At 42.9% G+C, this 24,198-nt stretch overlaps 1 pseudogene; it reads right to left on the reverse strand.

The window, feature by feature from the left end:
- The window catches only part of LOC127683656 (cytochrome b5-like), a 35,422-nt pseudogene extending 12,680 nt beyond the window's left edge, over positions 1-22,742 (reverse strand).
- Positions 22,743-24,198: the final 1,456 nt, after the last annotated feature.

Here is a 24,198-nt window from a genome sequence, read left to right on the forward strand (position 1 = left end):
CTTCTGTTTCTATTTTGTGGAATAGTTTGAAGAGTATTGGTGTTAACTCTTCTTTGAAGGTCTGGTAGAATTCTGCACTGAAACCATCTGGTCCTGTGCTTTTTTTGGTTGGAAGACTTTCTATGACTCCTTCTATTTCTTTAGGCTTTATGGGACTGTTTTGATGGTCTAGTTGGTCCTGATTTAATTTTGGTATTTGGTATCTGTCAAGGAAATTGGAACTTCGGATGGCGGAGAAGCATCTTAAAAAATGCTCAACTTCATTAGTCATTAGGGAAATGCAAATCAAAACAACACTAAGATTTCATCTTACACCAGTCAGAATGGCTAAGATTAAAAATTCAGGAGACAGCAGGTGTTGGAGAGGGTGTGGAGAAAGAGGAACACTCCTCCACTGCTGGTGGGGATGCAAATTGGTACAACCACTCTGGAAATCAGTCTGGCGGTTCCTCCGAAAACTGGGCACCTCACTTCCAGAAGATCCTGCTATACCACTCCTGGGCATATACCCAGAGGATTCCCCACCATGTAATAAGGATACATGCTCTACTATATTCATAGCAGCCCTATTTATAATTGCCAGATGCTGGAAAGAACCCAGGTATCCCTCAACAGAAGAGTGGATACAAAAAATGTGGTATATCTACACAATGGAGTACTATTCAGCCATTAGAAACAACGAATTCATGAAATTCTTAGGCAAATGGATGGAGCTAGAGAACATCATACTAAGTGAGGTAACCCAGACTCAAAAGGTGAATCATGGTATGCACTCACTAATAAGTGGTTATTAACCTAGAAAACTGGAATACCCAAAACATAATCCACACATCAAATGAGATACAAGAAGAAAGGAGGAGCGGTCCCTGGTTCTGGAAAGACTCAGTGAAACAGTATTTGGCAAAACCAGAACGGGGAACTGGGAAGGGGTAGGAGGGAGGACAGGGGAAGAGAAGGGGGCTTAAGGGACTTTTGGGGAGTGGGGGTGGGCTAGAAAAGGGGAAATCATTTGAAATGTAAATAAATTATATCGAATAAAAAAAAATAAAAGTCAAAAAAAAATTTTGGCCAAAATTAGTTTAATAGAAACAATACATTTTTGTTTGTTCTCTTTCTCATATTTTTCATTAGGCTATAAATGTCCCTCATAGAGCTGCTTTTAAAGTGTTTTGGAGGTTTTGCATTGTGTTTTCATTTTCATTTAGTTCCAGAAACTTATATTTTCTTTCTTGATTTCTTTTTCATTCGTTAGTTCTTTAGTCTCAATGAGCTTGTTTATAGAGATTTGTTTGGCTTTTAAAAAAAAGTTTTCCTGGATTAAAAATAAACTTGCTGAGTTTGTTGTTTAAATTTTTCATACATGTATATGATGCCCATTGGTTTCTCTTACTCCACCCTCCTTTATCTATATCCAACTCCCAACAACCTTTCTGCCTCCCTACAAGCCCCTTGCCCACATCCATATCAGGAATGTATGATCTCTAAGTTTATTTAGTATCTTCTTTACACTCCTTGAGTTCTTTGATAGAGTTCTTTAAAGTTCTATGTCCCAAGGTTCATCTAGGAAATTCTCATTGGAGAACATTTCTAGAAGACTGGCAGGTTTGGGGTTAGGGAGAACACATATTTTCTTGATCTTTTATATTGATCATTTTTGTGATGAGACCTGAGCATGAGGACTTTTTTTTATTGAATATCATCTTCATTTACATTACCAATGGTAAAACCTTTCCCAATTTCCCCCTTCCCCAAAGACCCCCCAGCCCCTCTTCCCACCCCCTACCTCCGTGTATGTGCCCCTCCACCCAACCCATTCCCACTTCCTCCCAACTCAATTTCCCTTTGTTAGGGCATCTATTGAGCTTTACCTGAGCAAGGACCACTCCTCCCACTGATGTCCATCAAGACATTCCTCTGCCACATTTTTGGCTGGAACCATGTATACCCCTTGGTTGATGGTTTAGTCCCTGGGAATCCTGGGGCATCTGGGTGTCTGAAATCATTGTTCTTCCCATGGAGCTGTAAATCCCTTCATCTCCTCTGGACCACCCTCCAGGTCTTCCATTGGGGACCCCACGCCCAGTCCAATGGTTGGCTGCTAGCATCTGTTTCTATATCTGTAAGGCTCTGGCAGGGGCCCTCTAGAGACAGCCCTGGCATGCTCCTTTTGGTATACACTTCTTGTGGACCATAGTAGTGTCAGGGTTTGGTGATTGTTTATAGGGTGCATCCCCAGGTAGAGCAGTCTCTGGGTGGCCTTTACTTCAGTCTCTGCTCCACATATTTTCTTCCTTATTGCTCCTGTGAGTATTTTGTTCCCTTTCTCAGAGGAACCAAAGCACCCTCACTTAAGTCTTCCTTCTTGAGCTTACTGTGCTAGATGAATTGTAACTTGTTTATTTTGAGCTTTTGGGTTAATATCCGCTTATTAGTGAGTGCATACCATGTGCGTTCCTTTGTGATTGGGTTACCTCACTCAGGATGACACTTTCTATTCAGCTATTAAAAACAATGAATTCATGAAATTCTTAGGCAAATGGATGGAACCAGAAAGCATGAGGACTTCTTGTGTTATGTGTCTGATGAGGACAGAGCATGTTGGGTTGGGGCATAGACTGTGAACCCTGGTATAAGATGACCAGGCTTCAGGTGGGATGTGCTAGGTCCATTTGACTTAAGGTGTCTTTTGACTCCAGAATTTCTGTCTAGTTGTGGATTACCTGCCAATTGTTGAGAGTAAGATCTTAAAAATCACTCACCATCACCAAATGTGATTCTTTTTTCTCCTCATGTTTTCTCACATGTTGAAGGGAACAGAAGCAGCAAGCAGGGGTCAGAAGGCCATGAGTATGATGGAAAGAACTTCCAGGAGTCAGCTTCAGAGAGGCAGCTCCACTTTGTTGTTCCAGGAGTACTTAGGATTGTGGGTGGGAAGGGCTGATTGGTCACAATACAGCACCTAATTATCATACAGGTGGGAGGAAGGAGCAGGACTTAAGTGCTGAGTCTTGTAGGGCTTGCAGGAAGCTCTGTGCAGGGTCATCCTCCAAGTAAGGTCAGGCATCTGTATTCAGAGACAGTCTCTAATTAAGGTTAGGCAGAGAAGAGGAAACCCCACTGCAAAAGGGAGTCCTTTATTTTGCACCAAGCATGGAGAGCTATCAGAACATGGTGGACCGTGACCTCAGTAGCAGGGTTCTCCAACAACTGTGTAGGGGCCAGTCTGTTGTTTTAGATCTAATAACATTTCTTTTACAAATTGGGATGCCCCTGTGAATGGTACATATTTATATTTAGGATTGTAATGTCCTGTAGATGGATTATTTTTCCTTTAAAGAATATAAAGTATCCCTCCTTATCTCTTCTGAGTAGTTTTGTTTTAAATTTTATTTTGTCAGAAATTAAAATAGCAACCCCTGCTTTTTAGTTCCCTTTGCTTATAATTTCACTTTCCATCCTTTTACCCTAATGCAATGACTGTCATTGATTCTTGGCGGCAACAACAAAATAAAATACTACTTTTTATTGGGAAACTGAGAGCATTAATACTTAGTTATTATTGAAAATTATATAACTTCGTATCATTTTGTTGATATTTTGGTGTTTTACCAGATATCATTTAAATAACTTGAACTCGCAGATATTTTTATTTTGTTTTGTAGTGGGGGTAGGTGTTTTGAACTACCCAGTGCACTCACCAGGGGATATACCATTGATGACAATGATATCTGTACCCCTGAATCTATCAGCAGCTAATAGTCCACAAAAGAGGACCCCTTGATACATGCCTCCTACTGATGGTTGACCACTGGAAGGTCCAATCTTGTGTAGATTCGGCAGATACCATAATATCACTATCTCAGTAGGGTATATCATGTCCTTCTCCCTATCTCCCAGCTCTTACATTCTTTCTACCCCTTCCTCTGAAATGTTTGCTGAGGCTTACAGAGGTGGTCCAAATGTACCATTAGGACTGAGCACTTGATTGATATTTATTCTTAGCCCTTTGAGCTACTGTGAGTGCCGTTCACTACCATTCATTTCAAAGAGAATCTTCTCAGAACAAGACTGATAGTAGCATCTGCCTGTGATTATAAAAATAATATGTGGAAGGAAGTTTTGTGCTATTTCAGTTTAGTGAAACCACGTAGTAAGTTACCTCTTAGGATCTAAGACTCCCTTAACTGTATTGGTTGGGGTTCTCTAAAGGAATGGGACTGTTACTTTAAAATATATAATTTTTTTGAGAATATAGTGTGTGTGTGTGTGTGTGTGTGTGTGTGTGATATTTTGGTGTTTTACCAGATATCATTTAAATAACTTGAACTTGCAGATATTTTTATTTTGTTTTGTAGTGGGGGTAGGTGTTTTGAACTACCCAGTGCACTCACCAGGGGATATACCATTGATGACAATGTGTGTGTGTGTGTGTGTGTGTGTGTGTGTGTGTGTGTGTGTGTATCACATATTAGTAGGCTGGCTTATAGAATGTAATCTGAGTACCCCAACAATGTCCCTCTCACTCTAGAAAGATAGAATCCAGTAGTAGCTCACTCCACAAGGCTGGTTTCTCAGCACTGATGTCCTGGAGGATTCCTGGAGAGTTGCCCATCTATGTTGTAATCTCAAAGAATTTGCTTCGAATACTGGTGAAATAACATCTCAGGAACAGGATAAGTGACCTTGCCAGTAAGAGTGTGGGAAAGCAGATAAAATGCAAGGCTGTCTTCTTCTGTGTCGTCCTGTGGACTGACACCAGCTAGTCGACAGAGATGCCTGTCCAAGTTTGATTTCTATCTTCCAACCCAAGTGTGTGGTGTTTTCTCAGCTAAGACCCCACTCTATGTTCATTGATTTTAATTTTTTTTCTATTTTATTGAGTTCTGCTCTGATGTTAATTTTTTATGACTTCTGCTTTTTTATTCTCTTGTTTGTTCAAGTGATTGTTTTGGCATTTCTCAGCTTTGAACTTCCCTTTCAGGGCTGCTTTAATTGTATCTCACAGGTTTTGGCATTGTATATCTTCAGTTTGTTTTTTTTTAAAGAAATTTTATTATTTATTTCTTTTAATTTTATGTACATTGGTTTTTTGCTTACATCTCTATGGGGGTGTCAGATCCCCTGGAATTGAAACTATAGACAGTTGTGAGCAGCCATGTAGGTGCTAGGAATTGAACCTGGGTCCTTCCGAAGAACAGTCACTGCTCTTAACTGCTGAGACATCTCTCCAGTCCCTTCATTTTATTTAAATTATAGGAGTTGTAGAAATTTCTTTCTTAATTTCTTTCATGGCCAATTCAGTAGTATATTGTTTATCTTCCATTAATTTGTGAATTTTCTGTAGATTTGCTTGTTGATTTCTAACTTTATTCCATTATATTATGATATGATAAAAGAAATTATTTTAGTCAATTTTTGGAGGAACTAGATTCATGTCATAGTGAATGATCTATCTTAGACGAAGTTCTATGGGCTACTGAAAAAAATGTGTTCTGTAGTATTTAGATAGAATTTTCTGTAGAAACCTGTTATGTCCATTTGATATGTGATGTTCTTTTACTCAGATAGGTTTAATCAGACTTGACACTTAAGAGTATTTGTTTAATGAAATTGGTTTCATTTGTGTTTCATATGTATATGTTTAAAATTGGATTGTCTTCTTGAAGGGTTCATTCTTTAATCAGAATGAAGTGACATCATTTATCTCTTATGACTATTTTTGATTTAAAGTCCATTTTGCCAGATGTTAGAATGGTAAGATCTGAACTTTTTCCTAGTCCCTTTGTCTGGAATACTTTTTACAGTCTTTACCACAAGTGACACCTAGCTTTGATGATGAGATTTGTTTCTTGGCAATAACAAATAGATGGATTCCAGGTTTTAATCCACTATATTAATCTATGTTTTTAAAGAAATCGTCTAAAATGTATTTATTATAATTACTGTGTGTATATAATGTATAAGTGTGTGAATATGCATGTTTATGGAATGTATGGTATGTGTGTGTTTGTATGGTGTGTGTATAGTGTGTGTTTCTGTGTGTGTGTGTGTGTGGTATAGGGGTATGTGTTTGTGTTTGTGTGTGGTGTGTGTGTATAGGGTATGTTTGAGTATGTGTGTGTGTTTGTATGGTGTGTATGCATAGTATGTGTTTCTCTGTGTATGTGTTTGTGTTTGTGTTTGTGTATGCGTGGTATGTGTGTATGAGGTGTGTGTGTCCGTACACCAAGGCATATGTGTGGAGGTTGAAGGATATTTGTGTAGAATCGGTTCTCCTTCTCTAACTTTCTTATGTATCAAACTCAAGTCACTAGGCTTATGTAGCAAGCATTTGACTTGCTGACCCATGTCACTGGAACCCTGTGTGATTTGATTAGGGAACTAAGATTTTTTAATGTTCAGAATTATTATCAAAATGTATGTGTTAATTTCTGTCACTTGTTGATCCTGTATGCTTATTTTCCTATTACTTAGTTAGCTATTTTTCTAGCATTATTCACATTTTCCCTGTAACTTCTTGAATGTGTTCATTATTCTTTTCAGTATAAAAAGATTATTTTTTGAGGCAGAGGCAAGTAGATTTCTGTGAGTTCAATCCAGCCTGGACTACATAGTAAATTCTGAGCCAGCCAGAGAGACATAGTAAAATATCCATAACAACAAACAATAATTCCTTTCTGTAGCCTGTGCAGCACTCCATTGATGATCATAAATGCCTTTAGCCTATTTTTACTATAGAATATTATTCATTTTCTATTAATTATTGCAGACAGTTTTCTTGGTCTAGAAGATGTGATTTTTCAGAACCTGAAATACATCCTTCCAAGTCTTTCATTTTCAGAGTTTCTATTTATAATTTAACTGTTATTCCTACAGCCTGCCTTTCTATGTGACTTGGCACATAGCTCTTGCAGCTTTCAACATATTTCTTTTGTTCTGCATATTTAATATTTTAACCATAATATGATGCAGAGAATTTCTTTTCCGGTTCCAATATGATATGTCTCTAGTGTTTAGATGAAATTCTCTTTCCCTGGATTTGAGAAAATTTCCCCTTTGATTGTACTGAAAATTTCCTGTGCCTGTTTCAGTTACTTTTCTGTTGCTGAGATAAAACACAATGACCAAAGGCAACCTACAGAAGAAGGTGATTGCTTTGGCTAATGGTTCCAAAGTGAGATCCCATGTAGTAGACATGGGAGTAGCCGGCCATACAGGAAGCAGATAAACTACATGCAGAAATCAGAGAGGATGAATTGAAAGGGGGTGAAAATACAAAAGCTCAAAGCCTTTCCTCAGTGATATATTTCCCCCAGCAAAGCTCCACGTTCTTAAAGCTCTATAACATTCCCAAATAGCAGCACTAACTGAGGACCAAGCGTTTAAAAGTATCAACCTATGAGAGGCATTTCCATTCAAACTATCACGGTATCTTTTGCATGGTTTTGTTCTTCTTCTGTCCACTGGACTTATAAACTTGGTCTTTACATGACATCTCAAGTAACTTCCGAATTCCATTCACACTTTTAAAAATTAATTTTCCTTGGCTGAATGTACCAATTCTTTTATTTTGTCTTCAGTTCCTAATACTTCATCCTCCTGTGGTATCTCCTCTTTTGATCATTTTCACTGAGGTTTTCATTCGTCTTACTTAGATTTTCATTTCCAAGTTTACACTTTTGTTTTTCTTCAGTATTTTGATCTCTTCATTGCATTCCATTTTTATATTTTTATTTCATTCACCTGGTTTTAATTCCTTATTTCATTAATGTATTTTTTAAATTCATTTTTGAGTCTTGGCTAGTATTCTATGGTTGTGAAGAGACACCATGACCATAGCAACTCTTATAAAGGATTTAGTTGAGGCTTGCTTACAGTTTCAGAGGTTTAGTCCATTGTCATCATGGTGGGGAGCATGAGGGCATGCCAGCAGACATGGCGCTGGAGAAGTAGGTGAGAGTTAAACATCCAGATCCCGAGGCAACAGGAAGAGAGAGCCACTCGGCCTGGCTTGGGCTCCTGAAACCTCAAAGTCCACCTGAAGTGACACACTTCCTCCAACAAAGACCACAGCTTTTAATCCTTCTAAGAAACAGCATTCCTTAATGACTATGCATTCAAATTATGAGTCTATGGGAGCCATTCTTATTCAATTATCACTGTGTCTGCATTGTTTGAAACTTTATAAATGTTCTTTTCAATTTTGATTGGAATTTGTCTATATAATTCTCAGTAGTAGGCATTACATTGGGATTAGTGGCTTGGGGATGGGGCATGTTGTTTTTGTTTTTCATGCTTTTTGTATTTTTTGCATTGGCATTTGTACATTAAAAGTATGTTAGGAGTTAGATCATTAGTTGAAATTATTATTATTGTTATTATTATTATTTAGGTCTCCCTCTCTCCTTCTGTAGAAATATACTAGGTTATAGTATATTTGAGGTGTCATTTTCCTCTTTAGACCAGTATTCAGAGAACCAGGTTCTACCTACAGTCCATTTCTGTCAGTAGAATTCTGTCCACAGCCACAAACACTATCCATGGATAGACCTATTATGAGTCTAGAGTATGAGATTAGAGTCAACTATAAAACAGTTATTCCTTAAGCAGTTTTTATTTATGGGGTAAAAGGAGAACGATAGTACTGTGTTTACTGATACATTAGTTATGGTGGATATGAGTAAAGTGAAGAAGAAAAGTCCACAGTAAGACTCATGATTGATAATGGGATGATAGAGAAAAAGAGAAAAGAAAATGTAGGCTTCCTGGTGTTTTTGTTGTTACTGAAATCCAGCTTTAATCCATGTGATCTGATAAGATACAAGGCATCATTTCAGTTTTCTTGTATCTGTTGAGGCTTGTTTTGTGGCCAGCTATATGTTCAGTTTTGGAGAAGGATCCATAAGGTGCTGGGAAGAAGGCATATTATTTTGTGTTTGAGTGAACTATTCTGTAGATGTCTGTTAGGTCCATTTGATTCATAACGCCTCTTAGTTTCGTTATTTCTCTGTTTAGTTTTTGTCTGGATGACCTGTCAATTGGTAAGAGTGGGGGTGTTGAAACTATTAATGTGTGGGGTTCAATTGTGATTTAAGACTTAGCAATGTTTCCTTTTACAAATGTGGGTGCCCTTGTGTTTGGGGTATAGTTGTTCAGAACTGAGATATCTTCTTAGTAGGTTTTTTCCCCTTTGATAAGTATGAAGTGTGCTCCTCTGTCTTTTTTGATTAATTTTTGGTTGAAAGTCTATTTTACTAGATATTAGAATGGTTACTCCAGCTTGCCTCTTGGGTTCATTTGTCTGGAAAACATTTTTCCAGCCTTTTACTCTGAGGTGGGGGGTGTCTATCTTTGTTGCTGAAGTGTGTTTCTTGCATACAGCAGAAAGATGGATCCTGTTTCATATCCATTCTGTTAGCCTGTGTCTTTTAATTGAGGAAATTGAGTCCCTAGATGTTGAGAGATATTAATGACCAGTGATTGTTACTTTCTGTTATTTTGATGTTTGTGGTGTATGTGTGTACATTTGTGTGTGCTTCTTTTTTTTTTTTTTTTACTGGTATAAATTACTTATTTCCTGTGTTTTCTTGGATGTAGTTGTCCTCCTTAGGTTGAAGTTTTCCTTCTAGTATTTCTATTGGGCTGGATTTGTGGATAGATATTGTTTAAATTTGAATTTGTCTTGAAATATTTAGTTTTTTCCATCTATGGTGACTGAGAGTTTTGCTGGGTATGGTAGTCTGGGTTGGCACCTGTGGTTTTTTAGAGGTTGCAGGATATCTGGCCAGGCCCTTTGTAGGCATTTATCTTTGGCAACGTATTTTAATAAGGGTTCAACCTCTGCTCTAGCTCACCATCCAGCAGAGGTAGTAGAAGAGAAAAGTTGTCAGGATGTGGTGAACGTGGGCCTGTTCAGCAATAGTTCTTTGTGGGATGGATGAGCTTGATCTTCTTTATCTGCAGTTCATTCCTCTCAGCAAGCAGACACTGGGCACAGACAAGCAACTGCTGTTCAATCCTGAAGGAACCGAAAATATTGCCTACCAGTTTGAGGCAAGGCCACAGAAGCAACAAACTGCTGAAGAAATCTCACTAGCAGTTCTTGGGCAAGTTTCTTTCAACACAAGCTGAACCCAGCAACACTATGTAAGGACGACCAATACATGCATTTTTTTAGTAAGAATATCGAAGCAGAGCAAACCAAACCAATGTTCAGTGCTCCCAAAAGCTCCTGTTTGTTCAATGGGGACAGCATTGCCCTAGATGTAAGGAAATAACTACTGAGCAGTTCTATTCCTTCCTTGTTTCAATTTGCATCTCCCTTTTCTCACATTTGCCATGATTTTTATTTTTTCCTTGCTAGCCCCATCTACTACATCTGGATATACAATAAATCCTTGAGAAGTTAATCCATTTCTTCTCAAGATTGCTTCTGCTATCCCTGAAGGTGAGGAACCATATACACCAGTGGTTAACTTAGAACATTCAGCTTTTGGGGATAATGTAAGAGGAGTGTCTGTGGCTAGACTCAAAACTGCACTTCCTTCTGTAGCATGTATAAAATAAGAAATACCCAATTTTCTTACCTGCTGTGTTCCTCCTAACTGACCAAAGGAAAACGGCTCTCACTGTTTGCTGCGGGCCTAGAGTGACAGGCCCCTCGGTGCATTTCCTGATGGCAAGAGTTCACCTCATATGCCTCTCTTAGACCAGCAGTCTGTCAACCAGTGTTTGCTCTTTCCACAGCAGCTACAATACCCTGGAAGCTTTTGTGGCTCACAGCAACCAGAACCTGTTTGCTGTCTTCTCCAATTACCATTTTCTCTAGAGCCCTTCTAGCTTTTAGAGTCTCTGTTGAGAAGTCAGGTGCAATTCTGCCTCTGTATATTACCTGACCTTTTCCCCTTACCACTTTTAATATTTTTCTTTATCCTGTAGATTTTGTGTTTTGATTATTATGTGGCAGTAGGATTTTCTTCTCTGGTCTAGTCTGGTATCCTATAAGCTTCTTGTATATTTATAGGCATCTCTTTCTTTAGGTTGGAAAAGTTTTCTTCTATGATTTTGTTGGGAATATTTTCTGGTCCTTGGAGCTGGGACTCTGCCTTCTCCTATCCCTATCATTCTTAGGTGAGGTCTTTCCATTGTATCCCAGATTTCCTGGATGCTGTGTCAGGAATGCTTTAGATTTATCCTTTTCTTTAACTGATGTATCAATTTCTTCTATTGTATCTTCTACACCTGAGATTCTTTCTTCCATCTCCCATATTCTGTTGGTGATGTTTGCATCGGCTGTTCTTGTTCTCTTTCCTAGGTTTTCCATCTGCAGGATTTCCTTAGTTTGTGTTTTGTTTTTAAAGATTTATTTATTTTATGTATATGAGTACACTGTCACTGTCTTCAAACACACCAGAAGAGGGTGTTAGATCCCATTATAGAAGTTGTGAGCCACCATGTGGTTGCTGGGAATTGAACTCAGGACCTCTCGAAGAGCAGTCTATTGAGTCATCTCTCCAGCCCAGTTTTTGTTTTCTTTATTGCTTCTATTTCCACTTTCAGGTCTTGAATCATTTTATTTCTTTCACCCTTTTAAATTGTATTTTCCTGTATTTCTTTAAGGGGTTTATTTATTTCCTCTTTAAAGGCCTCTATTATCTTTATAAGATTGAATTTAAGGTCATTTTCTTGTACTTCAGTTGTTTTAGGATGTCCAGGGCTTGGTGTAGTAGCGTAGCCATACTCTGAAGGTGTCACATTGCCCTGGCATTTTGTTGACTGTGTTCTTTCAAGGGCCTTTAGTCATCTGTATGGCTTTGGTCTCTGGATGCTCCTGTTGCAGCAGGTTTGGGGAGGAGCTTTGACCTCGGTGATGCTGGTGTGGCAGGCTTCTAATGGACATCCTTGGGCTGTAAGGATGGAGGTCGGCTGAGAGGTGGCAGGAACATGAGGGTCCAGCCCGCAGTACAGAGCAGCTGGGGGTGCTCCAGAGGACACACAGGCAGGGAGGAGGGGCGTGGGAAGGGAGTCAAATCTGCGTGTTCCCAGATCAGCAGGTCTGATGAAGGTGGGCTGAGAGATGGTAAAAAATGGAAGTTTGCAGTGGCTAGCAGGCTGCTCCGGCAGCTGCGGGCAGGGAAGATGGCGATCCACGGTGACGCAGCGGGCAGGGAAGATGGCGATCCACGGTGACGCGGCCGGCAGGGAAGACTGCGATCCACTTTATTAGGGGCTTTTCATGCAGTCTTTAATTAGCTTATTGAAGATTTCATTTCCGAGATTTGTTCTTTCTTCGGCACTTCTATCTCTTTACTGAATCGCAGTTTTATAACTTACATTGTTTCCCTGGCATTTTACTGTTTGTTTCTCTTGGAATTCATTCATCCTTCTTGGCTTCTTCGAACATTCTGATAATCACTTTTTAAAACTTCTTTTCTATGATCGCATCTAGTCTACTTTCTTTCTTTCTTTTCTTTTTTCTTAACATCAATGGACTCAATTCCCTAATAGTTTACTTTCTTTATAAATCACTGATGTTAGCTATTTTGAGAGGAGTCGCACTGCTGTGTTTTTTCACGTTTCTTATGTTTTTGCATTGGGACTGGCACATCAGGGGTTATGTCATTTGGTCAAAACTTTAAAAGTCATACTTATTCTTTCTTTTTCTCTTTTCCTTTCTTTCTTTCTTTCTTTCTTTCTTTCTTTCTTTCTTTCTTTCTTTCTTTCTTTCTTTCTTTCTTTCTTTCTTTCTTTCTTTCTTTTTTTCAAGACAGGGTTTCTCTGTGTAGCCCTGGCTGTCCTGGAACTCACTTTGTAGACCAGGCTGGCCTTGAACTCAGAAATCCGCCTGCCTCTGCCTCCCAAGTTCTGGGATTAAAGGTGTGCGCCACCACCACCCTATTCTTTCTTTTATTTTTAAATGTATTTATCCTTCTCTGATAATTCTATCCGGACTGCAGTTTCCCTCCCTTCTCTCCTCCTACGCCAACCACACATCTCCCCCAGATCCAGTCCTTCTCCATTTCCTTTCAGAAAAGGGCAGACCTCCCAGGGATATCACCCAAACATGGCATATCAATTTGCAATAAGACTAGGCTATCCCTTCTTATTAAGGCTGGATGAGGCAACCCAGTAGGAGGAGAGGGGATAAAGAAAATGTGGTACATTTTCACAGTGAAATATTATTCAACTGTTAAAAAAATACCATCATAAAATGGCTAGAACTAGAAAAAAATCATCACCCTGGTAAGATAACCCAGAGGCAAAAAGAAAAAAATAGTATGTGTTCACTTAGAAGTGGATATTAGTGTAAAGTAAAGAGTAATCATACTACAACTCCCAAACCTAGAGAGGCTAATTAACAAGGAGGACTCAAGAGGGGACTTGTGAATCTCCCTGGAACAGGGAAATACAACAGACATCGTTGCTGGGCTGGTGTCAGGTGGAGACAGGAACAAGAGGGATCAGGTGGGGGGAAGATGGGGATAGAAAGTACTGGGAGAGACAACTGGGTTTGGGGAGCCCCCAGGAAGTAAGGTCGAAGCCTAGTAATGGAAGTTCCCAGGAATCTACAGGGTGACCCTAGCTAAGACTCCTAGTAATGGGGGATACAGAGCCCGAACTGGCCATCTTCTATAGCCAGACAAGGCTTCCAGTGGAGAGACTGAGACTCCAACTCAGCTACAAAAACTTCAACATGGAGTTTGTCCAGCCTTCAAGATATGCTGGGTAAAGGTGACACAGAAATTGTGGGAGTGGCCAACCAATGACTGGTCAAGCTTAACAACCCATGCTATGAGAGGGAGCCCACCCCTCACACTGCCTGGAGGGTCAGGAACCAGAACAGCCCAGAGATATAGGATAGCACCAAACATGACCAGAAAAAAAAGTCAATGAAGTGACTCCTAATGATACTCTGTTATACTCCAGACCAGAGCCTAGCAAAATTGTCATCAGAGAGACCTCATCTAGCATGTTATGGGAGCAGATACAGAAACCCACAGCCAAACATCAGGAGGAGCCAGAGGGATCAAAGATACCACAAGAAAATCCACAGAATCAGCTAACCTGGGCTCAGGGGATCACAGAGACGGAATCATCAGGAGACCTGCATGGGTTCCAACCTAGCCCCTCTGCATGCATGCAATGGTTAGGTAGGCTGCCCCTCTGTACGCATGCAATGGTTAGGTAGGTTGCCCCTCTGCACACATGCAATGGTTAGGTAGGCTTCCCCTCTGCACGCATGCAATGGTTAGGTAGGCTTCCCCTCTGCACGAACGCAATGGTTAGGTAGGCTTCCCCTCTGCACGCATGCAATGGTTAGGTAGGCTGCCCCTCTGCACACATGCAATGATTAGGTAGGCTGCCCCTCTGCACACATGCAATGGTTAGGTAGGCTTCCCCTCTGCACGCATGCAATGGTTAGGTAGGTTGCCCCTCTGCACGCATGCAATGGTTAGGTAGGCTGCCCCTCTGCATGCATGCAATGGTTAGGTAGGCTGCCCCTCTGCATGCATGTAATGGTTAGGTAGGCTGCTCCTCTGCACACATGCAATGGTTAGGTAGGCTTCCCCTCTGCACACATGCAATGGTTAGGTAGGTTGCCCCTCTGCACGCATGCAATGGTTAGGTAGGCTGCCCCTCTGCACACATGCAATGGTTAGGTAGGCTTCCCCTCTGCATGCATGCAATGGTTAGGTAGGCTTCCCCTCTGCATGCATGCAATGGTTAGGTAGGCTGCCCCTCTGCACGCATGCAATGGTTAGGTAGGTTGCCCCTCTGCACGCATGCAATGGTTATGTAGGCTGCCCCTCTGCACACATGCAATGGTTAGGTAGGCTGCCCCTCTGCACGCATGCAATGGTTATGTAGGCTGCCCCTCTGCACGCATGCAATGGTTATGTAGGCTGCCCCTCTGCACGCATGCAATGGTTAGGTAGGCTGCCCCTCTGCACGCATGCAATGGTTAGGTAGGCTGCCCCTCTGCACACATGCAATGGTTGTGTAGGTTGCTCTTCTTGTGGGGCTCCTAACAGCAGAGACTCTTTCTCACACACAGTTATTCTTTCACTGGAAATGTTTACAATAGTCAAGGTGAGTTAGGTTGTAGTAGTGTAAACCTATTACAATCTTCTGCTAAAATAATGATTAGGGGACCAGCTTTGATCCTCTGGATTCCTCCATTAGATAGAAAGCAATCACCAGATTAGACCCATTATAAAATAGATTTAAAATACAGAAAGCACTTCTTCAGTTCAAAGCATTTTAGGAAGTAAATGGGTACCGACAATGATGTATGTACTAACAGGTTAACTACTGTGTATATGTATGAAAAGGAAAAATTCTGAGTAAGGCTGGTAATTAATATCAGGCTAGTGAGAAAAAGAAGAGGAAGGAATCAAATAGATGGGGTGATGGTGGATGTGGGGGTGAGATGTGGGGGGGCGGGGGTCCAAGGTAAAATGAAATGAGAGAGGCAAAGAAATGCAATTAGGAAGTTGGAGAGATGGCTCAACAGTTAAGAGCACTGACTGCTCTTCCAGAGGTCCTGAGTTCAATTCCCAGCAACTACACAGTAGCTCACAACCATCTGTAATGGGATCTGATGCCCTCCTCTGGTGTGTCTGAAGAGAGCAACAGTGTACTCATATACATTAAATAAATAATAAATAAATAAATAAATCATTCTTGAAAGAAAGAAAGAAAGAAAGAAAGAAAGAAAGAAAGAAAGAAAGAAAGAAAGAAAGAAAGAAAGAAAGAAAGAAAGAAAGAAAGACATGCAATTAGGCCATTTAAAACAGTCCTGGCTCTCAAGGAGCTAAGATGCAAACCTCACAAACTGTCTATACTTTGGGGAATGTTTGTTAAAAATAGCATTAAAAAATAAATAAAAAGCAGGGAAGGGGAGATTGGGAAGACATGGAGTAATAGATCACAACAGAACTGGCCTGCTCAGTCAGCAATGCTCACTAAATAATGGAGGAAGTGGTGGGCATACAGAGCATGAATGTGGCCTCCCCTGCTTGTTCCTGCCTATACTGAGCCTCTCGGATTCCCTTCTGAGATCCTAGACAGGTATCTCTGTCTTCCTAGCTTCCCTCAGCATTCTTCATAAGGTTGGGTCTTAGACTGAGCACACCTCTGAGACATCAGTCCGGGTTTAATTTCAAATGCCGTTCTCAGTTCTGGGAGAGATCACATAAGGGATGATGCTCTTGCCGTTGGGTGGTCCTTCATAGTTGCTGGCACAGAAGATGGTTATACTTCTGATTGGTCCTCCAGGAGTCCTGTTGTGAATGCTGTCCCGCCTCTGAGCAGCCATTGCAAGACTGGGTCAGATTGGTCCACCTCTGTGCCATTGGTCTTGATGTTCTGCACGTTGCTCAGGCTGAGTCTCTGTCCTTTGTAGATCTGATTTTGACCATGTTTTCACACCACTAAATACTGTGTGCTTCTGATTGAGTTTCCTCTCCATAATCGAGAGGTATTCAACTGGTCAAGTTTCAGCATATAGTCCCATGACACTCACTCTGCTTTAAACGTTTTGTTTTAAAATCTGTTTTATCTGGGTATATGTATCGGGTTTGTGTGAATGAACGCCTCTGGTGTATGGATGCTCATAGAAGCCAGAAGAGGGCATTTGACACTTCCCCCCACCCCTATGGGGGCAAAGTTAGATGGTTGTAGGCTGTTCAGCATGAGCACTGGAAGCTAAGCTTGAATTCTCTAAAAGAACAGGAAGCTCTCTTAACAGCTAAGGTATCTGTCCTGTCTCTACTCTGAGTTTCCTAAAGTGGGGTTCAGAGAGAATCTCAGCCCACCAGACTGCTGACTCCGCCCACCAGACTGATGGCTCCGCCCACCAGACTGCTGACAGTGTGTCTTTTTGAGCTGCCATTCTACATCTGCTTTGGTCAAGTGTTGAGAACACAGGTTTCCTGGACAGCTCTTCTCTCTGTGGTGATATGAGTGCATGTACTGCCATCTCCTCCTTGGCTACTCTTTAACATGTCTGTTATGAAAGCATAAAGCAGGTTTGCTGACCCTCTCCATCTTAAGTCATGGCTTCCTGTTCTGGGATTGATGCTTCCTGTTAGACAGGGTCTGATGGAGGTGACGTGGAAATAAAAGAAAGCAGACTGGCATCCCCAGAAGCAGAATCCTTCCTTCACAACGGAAGGGCTGCAGTCTCTGGGGAAGTGAGACTTCACACATGCGGTGATGGGGTGGGGTGTGGTCTTGGGATTTTACAGGGGGAGTTTAGGGGATGGGAGGGTCCAACTGTAGGTCGGTTCCCTTGCAGTAAGTGGTAGATGCAGGAGGTTTGGTATGTGGCTCTCCTTACCAGAAGCTTCCACAGGTGTCAGCAGTCAAGCACTCTTCCAGTGCTTCTCAGTCCCCAGAGACTTTTAGGTCCTTAACCCTTCACTTTCTCTTGCTGGGAGTGGGAAGCTTGACAAATGATGGAACAACGCTCTTCAGAACAGACCCTGGAAGTCCTCTCTTGCTTTGTAGAGTTTCTTGATTTACTTTACTGTTAAATAATGCTAGAAGTATTTAGGCATTATCCACCTCTCCCAAGCTGTTACTTCTTTAAGATATCTGTGAAAGGTGCGTGTGTGTGTGTGTGTGTGTGTGTGTGTGTGTGTGTGTGTGTGTGAGTGTGTGTGTATGGGTGTATGTGTATGGGAGTATGTGTATGTATGTGTGTGTACGGGTATGTGTGTATGTATGGGTGTGTGTGTGTGTGTGTGAGTGTGTGTATGGGTGTGTGTGTGTGTGTGAGTGTGTGTGTATGGGTGTGTGTGTATGGGAGTATGTATGTATGTGTGTGTGTGGGTATGTGTGTATGTATGGGTGTGTGTGTGTGAGTGTGTGTATGGGTGTGTGTGTGTGTGTATGGGTGTTTGTGTATGGGAGTATGTGTATGTATGTGTGTGTGCGGGTATGTGTGTATGTATGGGTGTGTATGTGTGTGTATGGGTGTGTGTGTGTGTATGGGAGTATGTGTATGTATGTGTGTGTGTGTATGTGTGTATGTATGGGTTTGTGTGTGTGTGTGAGTGTGTGTATGGGTGTGTGTGTGTATGGGTGTGAGTGTATGGGAGTATGTGTATGTATGTGTGTGTGCGGGTATGTGTGTATGTATGGGTGTGTGTGTGTGTGTGTGAGTGTGTGTATGGGTGTGTGTGTGTATGGGAGTATGTGTATGTATGTGTGTGGGGGGTGTATGGGTGTGTGTGTGTGTGTATAGGTGTGTGTGTATGGGAGTATGTGTATGTATGTGTGTGTACGGGTATGTGTGTATCTATGGGTGTGTGCGTGTGTGTGTGTGTGTGTGTGTGTGTGCGTGTAGGGGATTCGTTCAAGAGCGATAACGAGATGGATTTCTGGGGATAAGAGTTTATCAGAAGAGATATTAAAACCATGGACAGATTAACAGAGAGGCAGCAGGACAGCAGGAACTTGGGAGTGGTGGATAGGGCCCATAACCAGAGACAGTGTAGCCAAGATTTATGGTGACTCTTACCACCTCAAATGATCCAACGAAAAAAAAAAGTCCTTCAGTGGTATGCCCAGAAGCTTGGGTTTTAGCTGATTCTGGGTATAGCTGATAGGGTAGAGGCTGGATTCTAACATGTCACATCCCTATATGTGACACTGTTTCTTCCTCAGATTTGTGTGAGAATTATAATTGTTGGAGGTTCAACAAATGTCAAGGGAGCCTTCTCTGGGGTGCCTTGATATGAAGAGAAGATTAATACTGGGATCGTGGTAAGGAGAACATTCTGGATCAGGAGTCCTGGGCTGTTTGTGTCCAGGCCATGGTAAGTAGTGTGTTGGAGCCCATGGACTCTTTTCCCTCATATTCTCAAATGCAGGGACTGAAACAGCATTACACAGGAGACTAATTTTATTAAAATGCAGCTCTTGAAAGAATCAGAAAACAGCCCGGTGACACAGTCATCTACCAAGTCCTTTAATAATGCATCGCAGTAAGCAAACCTGGCAGCAGTCTACTGAGCACTGGGATTTCCAAGCTGTACTGAGGGTAAAATTTTCAGGAGCCCCACGCTGACAGATGCACTATGAAAACATCTCGGATTCTATTAGTGGCAAAGGTATTGCTCATACTGATGAGGCTTGTGACAAAGGAGTACGACATTCACTCAGAAGCCAGTGAGCACGCAGGGTGACTCCATCCAAGCTCTCAGACCCACAAACCGTGACCTTGGATCCCAGGCGAACAGAGAAGCAGTAGGCCTAAATACACTTCCGGTTGGGTTTAAAAAGTGCAGGCTAGGGGTGGACAATTGAGACGAAAATAAGCCTTCCCTCGGACAAAGGGTTTGGCAAGATAGATGCCTGCCTTTTCTTGAGTCTACCTAGGCGTTCATCTGAAATATACAAGGTGTTTGCCAGGTCTGGGAGTCTTGAGGCAGAGAGAATGGAAGCCTTGAGGCAGAGAGAGCGGAAGTCTGGCGAGAGCCTCTGCTCTGCTGCTACGTGATCTCTTCCCGGGACAGGTGCCCCAGTCTGTCTTTCTCTGGCACTTCTTGGGTAGTCCCCAGCTGCTCTATAGCCACCCCTCACAGTCCCCAGCGACTGCTTGGGCAGGTTTCCCTGTGGGCAGAAGGGAGGGCTACTCAGTTACCTTGTGGATCTATAGTAAGCGGAACAGAAAGGCTGGTCACGTTCAGTAAGGATAGGATAAACGGCTGGTATTTATGGGGTTGAGGTGGTAGGACCTTCTTCAGCAGGCTTGGCAGGTTGGAATGTGCAAAGCAGTTGTCAGACAGTGCCTCCAGACTTCTAAACTCAAGTCTCCTACTGAGAATCGAGGTGAGGTCTTCTGGAATCTCCTGGGGTACGGGGAGGGAAATGCACGTCTCAGATGCAGACCCACTGCAAGTTCCTGTACTCTCTGAGCCCACTGAGAGATGTGTGTCTGTCCCCTGGGGAAGTCGCTTTGCAAACTCCATGTTATTACATGGCTTTAATTAACACAGACAGTAAAGTACAGTTTTTCCGGTGGCCTTTCAGAACCAGCTTCTTAGATTTTTTTTTTTTTTTTTGAGACAGGGTTTCTCTGTATAGCCCTGACTGGCCTGGAACTCACTCTGTAGACCAGGCTGGCCTCGAACTCAGAAATCCGCCTGCCTCTGCCTCCCAGAGTGCTGGGATTACAGGCGTGCGCCACCACCACCCGGCTTAACCATCTTCTTTAGATCAGGCATTCACTAGGTCAGAGACCCTTGTAACTCCAGGAAGCTCGCCATTGCTCTAGCACTGTCCATTTGCAGTGTGGCCCAGACGTTTATATTTTTTGTTTACCTTAACAGGATTTTTTCTATTAGCTATTAAGAACAAGAAGTAAAAGAGGACACGTCCGTAGGGCATGGGGGACTGTGTTACCCGACAGACATAAGAACTGCAAGTTTGAGTGAGCAAACCCTGGGAATCTCAGAGATAAGAGACTGGTAGGGGCAGAGCTGCTCTCTTCCTGTCTGCGTGTGCTTGGGAACAGCGACACCCCACTGAGAGGACCTCTCCCAGTCAGTCATGTAATATAACACCTTGAGTTGTCTCCACCCTAATCAGATATCAAGACAGCCTTAGGTCTTCAGCCAATGAACTTCTCTTCTTGGGTATTCCTTCCCACAAATGGTACTTAATCCCTGGTTTACCCCAAATAAAATGTGTGTATTTACATCCACTATAAAAATAAAGCAATACGAACAAGCAAGGGTCAGCTCAGAGGATCACATCTTTATTAAGGATCACATCGGGAAAGGCCTTCAACTAAAGAGCTGTGCCTAAGACTTGGAAGGAAGGAAGGAAGGAAGGAAGGAAGGAAGGAAGGAAGGAAGGAAGGAAGGAAGGAAAGCAGACTTTCTCTCCTCCAGACCGCCTGGTTATACTGGGCCTTTGCTCCCAGTCAGACTAGGTCCCAGTCGTCCCGGCTCCGCAAGCTCCAGGGAAAAGTAGACACGAGGACCTCCCCCCTCCCCCCACACCATATCACACCACGCTCCCCAGCCCCCACCCCTGTTTCTGACCCCCTGCCCGGGAACCCAGAGAGGAGCCGGGGACCTACAGCATTTGTACCAGACTCTGCTGTTTCCCTTTCGGGTCCAGTGAAGAAGAACGCGGACTGTGTTCCAGACTTCGTTCTGCCTCCCTCGGCGTAGCGCAAGGCATCCCTGATGGAGAGGCAGAGCACAGGACCGTACACCCTCACAGGAATCTTTCATATCTTCTCAGTACCATAAGGTAAGCATGTATTTTTTTCTCTCTGCTTCACACATAAGAAAGCCAAGGCTCACTAATGCAGGGATCTGGGGCCAGCAAGCGCCTCTTCTGACCCTCCCATTGCCTCCAAGTTAAAATGAAGTTATTCAGGGAAACAACAACCGTGACTAAGGACGAGAGAGCCCAGGCCATACTGAAATCCCTCCTGTTTAAAGAGAAGCTGATTGTGGGGTGTCTCTTTAGGGAGATTTCCCCCTCTTGGACAGGGAGTCACCATCTTGTTGTCAAACCAACTACCCTTTCTCATAGTTAGGAAATGTCATGGCTTGAGGGAAGTATTTCCTCAAGAGATTTTTCCAGTTCTAGAATTTTGAATGTGTTCTAATATTGCACTATTCCTGCCCTCTGGTGGCTGATGACATGAACTACAGCAGTGCTGACATTTCTTAAATCTCAGCTGCTTACTGCGACAAGGCTAGGATCCTCACTCACTGTCCAGGGTCCTTAAGACAGAGGTTCTCTGGTGCACCCTGTACTTGTCCTCAAGCAGGAAGGCTTCTCCATACTCCGTAGCACTGCAGCTCCCTGAGCTACTGCTGTCTGTACCTTAGGGAAAGCGGTCAATCATTGATGCTTCAAGAGGCAGTAATACTGGTGTTTGATTGGCAGAGGTAGGAGAATCACCCTAAGTGTGGGACCAGCTCGATTTACACAGTGTGTTCCAGGCCAGCCCAAGCCAGCCAGCACTGCATTGTAATACCCTACCCAGAAAAGCAAAACAAAATTGCAAACAACAAAGGCAGAGCCCGAAACCAAGATGCCTGGTTCTAGGCAGGCAGTAGCTTGCCGTGAAACCTCAAGCAAACATTTAATGTGAGGCTCTTCTTAAGCCGTAAACTGCCCTCTGAGAACATTTGTTCTCGTTCGCAGCAGAGGGAACTGTGGCATAAGGAGTTTGGTTCAGGGCTTTGCCAAGTTTTAACCTTCAGGATCCCTTTGCAATCTTGAAAATAGTGGGAGGTCGTATGGAGCGTGTATTGATTGTTATGTGTTATTTTTATCTATAATCATCACATTTTTAAAAAGCCCATGCAAGGGTCTGGAGTGAGCAGGACAGGAGAGAGTGAGGTCAGAAAAAAATAAAAATAAAAAATAAATAAATAAATAAGGCCACTGCACGTTTAAAAGTGTTATTAACATGAAAGCGAGCAGGACCAGAGAGAGTGAGGTCAGAAAAAAAAATAAAAAATAAATAAATAAATAAATAAACAAGTCCACTGCATGCTTAAAAGTGTTAATCTGAAAGTAAAAATGAGAAATTTGTGTATTATAAACAACACATTTAGACAGGATGTCTCTATTTGTATTTCTTTAAGACACCTTTTTTTTCGTATCTTAAAAACTTTTCAGTACCCTGAAAACATAAGCGTGTAAACAGGAAGTAACATCTTCATTTTTATGGACACATTTCCAAGCTTGTGGATGAATCCCATATTGGGTCCTGGAGGACTCTGAGAAGCGGCAGCTGAGGGACCAGTCCCAGGGCACAGCTTGGGGCAGGAGAGCCAGGATGATGCTTCAGGCTTGTCTGGCCTTGGTGTAACTGAGCCTTTCCACAGCCAGCACCGCCTTTATTGTCCTCTCTTGTATTTTGGAGAGTCTCCCAGTAACACGAGACACACCTCGAATTGTCAGGATGGTGAGAGCTGTAGGCAGTGCTGTTTCTTAGGCTTCTGAGTTTGTGGGAACTCATGGCTCTGTGCGTGCGCGCGTGCGTGCGTGCGTGAATGTGTGTGTGTGTGTGTGTGTGTGTGTGTTCATGCACATTTGTGTACATGCTTACGGACGCAAGTGTGCAAGTGTGTAAGTGGAGGCCAGAGGTTAGTATGGGATATCCTTTTCGATCCTTACCCACTTTATGTTTTTTAGACAGGGCCTCCCAGAAGTACGGGGCCCTTTGGGTCAGCTGGGCTGGCTCGCCCCCGAGCATCAGGCTGGCTCGCCCCCCTCCCCGAGCATCAGGCTGGCTCACTCCCAAGCATCAGGCTGGCTCACTCCCAAGCATCAGGCTGGCTCGCCCCCGAGCATCAGGCTGGCTCGCCCCCGAGCATCAGGCTGGCTCGCCCCCGAGCATCAGGCTGGCTCGCCCCTGAGCATCAGAGATTTGCTGACTTCGACCTTTCCTGTACTGAGATGATAGATTGTGTACCTGGCTTTTAACATGGATCATATCAAAGGTCCTTGTGCTGAAGTGGCGAGCATTTTACCGCTGGTCCACCCTGCTAGCCCAAGTCCACAGCTTTTGAGCTTCAATGTTTTGGAGCACTGGGAAAACACACTCCCTCCCGGTAAATGGAGGAAGACCAGTGCACACTCTCTTTCTACTCTGCATCCTTTGGAGGAGACAACTCCACCAATCCCAAGTTCTCCACAGGTCTCGCCTTGCTCTCTTTAGCATAGCCTGGCCCCGCCCCGAGGAAACCAGGCAGCGGCCAGGGCAGAGGCCCTGGAAGTGAGCCTCAGCCCCTTTCCCATTGCGTGCTCTCTGACAGAGTTCCAAAGATGGACCTCTGTACAATCCACACCTCGTAAACTCTTACCTTACATGCACACACATGTAGAGTGCTGTTGAGCAGTGTGGAAAGCCACCCTGAGCTATTCGGACTATTGCTTACTCATGGCCCTAAGGTGGTGGCTGCTAAAATATAAGAACAATTAACTAGAGCCTCTCCCGCGGGCATCGGTTTAGCCATTGTCTTGAGATAACTGCAGAATGATCCTGCCTGCATCATCACCCACCGACTGACTCCGGTAATTGCGGTGGAAGGAAGTCCTGAGATAACTGCGGCAGGCTCCAGCCTGTGCAAACACCTGTTGTCTCCACCGGAGGACCCTTATCTCTTCCTGCTAAACTGCTAGGATTGCCCTTCCTTCCTTTGTCCCTGCCTT

Source organism: Apodemus sylvaticus, chromosome 4 (assembly GCF_947179515.1).
Source record: "Apodemus sylvaticus chromosome 4, mApoSyl1.1, whole genome shotgun sequence".
NCBI classification, from domain to species: domain Eukaryota; kingdom Metazoa; phylum Chordata; class Mammalia; order Rodentia; family Muridae; genus Apodemus; species Apodemus sylvaticus.